Consider the following 4,528-nt stretch of genomic DNA (forward strand, 5'->3'; position numbering starts at 1 on the left):
GCATAGTAATTTTGATGGAGAAGGTTTTGATGGTGATCTTCGTGGTGATTTTGAACCAGAGTCATCATCAAATATGGTGTAGATGCTTGTGTCCACACTTTTGAATTGCTTGGAGGTACCAACTCTAGCCATGATTCTCATTGATCTTCGTTGTCATATTAAGTTTTTTTTTTTTTTTTTTTTTTTTTTTTTTTTTTTTTTTTTTTCTTTCTGGAGATGCGGTGGCGCTTGACTTGTGTTGGGAGGATGAATTGAAAAAGACGAGCGAGTACAATGGTGAGAGGGGTGAGCGAAATAGGAGTTGGACTGATTTCAGGAGATGTTAAGAGAAGGTCAGAAAAAGTGCTTGTAGATGGAGAAATTTCTGGAGGAGTAGGTCATGGTGATCGAGATGGAGATGGTGACAATGTTCTTGGAGTATGATTTTTTTCTTGCAGAAGCTTTGGCCATGTTTTTCTTTGTGGAAATAAATGACGAAGAATGAATAATGAGTTTCAAAAGGAGAGAGTACAAAACTTTTGATGAAAAAAGAAATTTTGGAAGGGAATGAGGGAGAGAGTGACACACATTATATAGAGTAAGTGGTTGAAAAGTGATAGTGATATTGGGAAAAGAGAGGAAAAAAATGTTACTTGCCTCTTTGTAAAATAAAAATATGAAATTTTTTCACTCAAGCTTAACACATACAAGGAAACTGATGCAAAGAGGAAGAAAGTGGAGATCGTTCTCCGTATAGACCAAATTGATCTGGTCAGGTTTCTCAAATGACCAAATCGTTTTGGCCAATATGAAGAACGTTATCATTTCTCTCTTCCTCACACCAGTCTCCGTATCATCTAAAGTGAAGTATAAAAATTTCAAAAAAAATATAATTCACACAAAAAGAAAAAGTAGGAACTTTCTTTTTCCTTCGTTTACAAATCGGCTACCATAGCCTCATCATAACTTACTCTATTCCTTCCCAATATCCTTATCACTTCTCAACCATCAACTACTTTATACCTATCTGTGTCACTCTCTCTCTTATCTTTAAAAATATGTTTCTCCTTTTTTTCATCTCAACCTCCATACACTCATCTTCTGCAACCCTCATTTCAGCTTTCCTCATTTTTTTTTTCTATTCTCTCTAAAAAACATGGCTCGCACCAAAGCACTACGACCCACTCCTCCATAAGTTTCTTCATTAAAAAAAAATTATGACTTATCACTCATATTCTCCTGAAATCAGTCCACCTCATATTTCACTCGCCCCTCTCACCACCGTATTCCCTCCTCTCTTCTAATGTATTCTCCCAAACACCAGTCAAGCTCCAAATTTCAGAAAAACCTCAAAAAAACCAATCTGAATTTTCTAAAGTCTAAATTATGTAATTTTAGTGTTTTGTGTTGAATTTCTTAGGCTATTATTCTCAATAATATGAGCTTGATTGTTGTTTCCAAAAGTAATCGATCTTCCATCTTTTTTGATGAATGACATGAAGCAGTTTCTATCTCCTATGATGTGTCTTGAACAACCATTGTCCAATAACCAAGACTGTCTCTTGACATTTGAAAATCTAACCTACATAAAATGTTATATCAACCTTAGGTACCCATTTTGTCTTGGATCCTTGAGAGTTATTTTAAAATTTTCTTTCTATTTAAGATAATAGATTGATTCTTGATGACCAATTTTGAGACAGTAAGAGCATTTAATTGTTGATCTTGTTGTTCTCCTTTTTCCAGATTTTATGGAGAAAGTTCTGTTTTTGTTTCAGAACATTTTCTGTTTGAAAACAATTTGGAGAACGTTCTCCTTTCGGTAGATTTTGCCTATAATCTTTTCATCTTTTTTTATTTTAAGTAGCCAGCAAATTCCATTCTTTACATTATGAGTTTTTTTTTACAATATGAGCATCTTTACATTTTTCTTCCTTTCTTTCTAGAACAAAAAAGTTTTTATACATTTTTGTTTTTTGAGTTTGATTAAAACCAAAATCAGCTTTAGCAAAGATTTCTACCTGAGATCCCATGATTTTTTGAAATGTTTCAGTGACTTTGACAAAATTTGGCAAGTCATTTTTAAGAAGTTCATTTTCAGTTTTAAAGAGAACGTTCTTCGTTTTAGTTGCAGAACGTTATTGACCTTTTTGACTTTCAAAATTTTGTTGTGTTTCTTTTAGTTCATGAATGATATTGTTGAGGACATTATTCATAGCCTAAATTTATTTCTTTTTCTTCTTTCTCTTTTTGAATCATTTAATAAGTTATCGAAATTTTTTCCCATTTGTTCACATAAATAGCAAGGTTCAGAATTCGTTACCTCTGTATTTGCCATCAATCATATGTTGGCTTCCTCACATTCTTTTGTATCTGATTCTTTTGAATCATCACACGTGGCCATCATTGATTTATTTTTGAAAAAAAATCGTTTTAGTGGCTTTTTATTTAAGGGACATTCTACTTTGTAATGTCCTAATTTATTACATCTAAAACATGTGACTTGACTATTTTCCACTTTTGTTTTGGGATTTTTGTTTTGATATCCCTTTTTGACTTGGCTTATCATTTTGTGTATCCTTCTGGTGAGAAGAGCAATTTCTTCAGCACCATCTTCTTGTCCAGTTTCTTTTGATTCCTCCTTTATTTGTATTGTAATACTTTCTTGAGATGCCTTTGTTGAGACAAACTCCATATTTAAAGTTTTGATGAAAATAAACAAAGGTTAATTTAGAAAGTTAATTATGATTCTAAAATGTTATGTTAATTTAACATGTGCTTTTGAGTGAATTTAATTAAGAACAAAATCAAGCAAAGTAAAGAAAACAACAACAAGAACATAAAAACAGAGAAAGATCTCCAGCGTAAAAAATGTGCATCACAACACGTTGATCAAACTTTTTCTACCTCTTTAACAAAGAGTTTGCCCGGGAAATTTATTCATATAGAATCAGCACATGGCAAGGAACAAATTCATCCAAGCTCAAAAAGGTTATCTGATCTCTAAAATAAAAGGACTCAAAGTCAGACAAAAATCAAGACAGTTTGTAACACTAAAAATCAATCTGTCAAGAAAGTTTGATCAACCTTGATACATGATAAGACATTGCAAAAGACATCCAGAATGATTAAAATAGGAACTCCAAATTGATTATTAAATCTCAAGAAAATTCAAATTGACAGACCCAGATTGATAATCAATCTCTGTTTTCTGCATAACTTCAACAGTTGTGCATTCTCTTATGCAGTGGCTTATAATTCTTCTCCAAACTCATCTGGCTACATTCAAGACTCAAGATCAAGACTGTACTATCCAAGATCAAGGGAGAAACGTCAAAGGCTTTTTAACTAAAAGACAAAACTACTTTAATGCTAAACCAGAAAAGTCAAAAAAAGAAAAAAAGCAGTTTTTCAAAGCTGGATTATTTTTTAATCTGATATATTGCCTTCAGTCAAACTTCAGAGCACTACCAACAACCCTTTTTAACCTTCATTAAAGGCTTCTAATGCCTATAAATAGAAGGCCAATATCCAGGATCAAAGCAAGAAATTTGAAGTGCTGAAAAAAATCCTTAAATCAATCACATACATACTTGAAGTTCTGATTTTTCGCAAAACAGAGGCTGATCTATATTCTTCTATTAGATTGAGTAATTATCATTAGATCATTTGTAAAGAATCAACTCTCAAACAAGAGTTGAACAATTTCAGATTCTGTAAAAAACAATCCAACTGTAAAAACTCAAACTATAAGAGTTTCTTTATAGTCTGTTTAGAGTACATTGAATCCTATCAAAGTTAGATAGGTACTGTTATTGCTTTCTGGGTGGAAAGTAATAGAGATTGAAACAGATCAAGGTTGATCTAGACTAGGTGTTGTATGATCAAGAAGGTTCTTTGTTTTAAACACTTAGTGGAAAATCTCACAGTGTGAGGACTGGACGTAACCCAAGTTAGGTGAACCAGAATATATCTTTGTGTGGTATTCTCTATCATATCTCTTTATTTGTTAAACTTAATTGATTAACTAAGATAAAACACAAACTGATTTTCTATCGTAAACTAATCAAGGAACGTTCTCTGTTTTATAATAAAAACCAAGAACGTTCTTCGTTTTCTGTTTTCATAACCGAAAATCAATCTTGAGTTATTTTCTTAAGTTTTTAACTGGAATTTTTAAAAGGTGCATTTACAATTCAAACCCCCATTTCTTGTAAATCGACATTGTTACTTCAAGTGTTAGAGAAAAGATCTAGAAAAATGTCGAAAGCAAAATAAATTGTTGAAGGAGGATCCTCAAACAGATCACCATTCTTTGATGGATCAGATTACTATTTTTGGAAAAACAAAATGCAGCTGTTTCTAAAGTCTCAAGACACAGGAATGTGGCACATCATTACAGATGGAGACTTCACACCAAGGGTTGATCAAGATGACTCTAGCTCTGCCTTAAAAAAGGAAACAGACTGGACATCAGATGATAAAGTTAAGGTACTTTTAAATTCTAAAGCCTAGTTATTCTTATCATGTGCTTTAAGCAGAGAAGAAA

This window comes from Cicer arietinum, chromosome 6, assembly GCF_000331145.2.
Source record: "Cicer arietinum cultivar CDC Frontier isolate Library 1 chromosome 6, Cicar.CDCFrontier_v2.0, whole genome shotgun sequence".
NCBI classification, from domain to species: Eukaryota; Viridiplantae; Streptophyta; class Magnoliopsida; order Fabales; family Fabaceae; genus Cicer; species Cicer arietinum.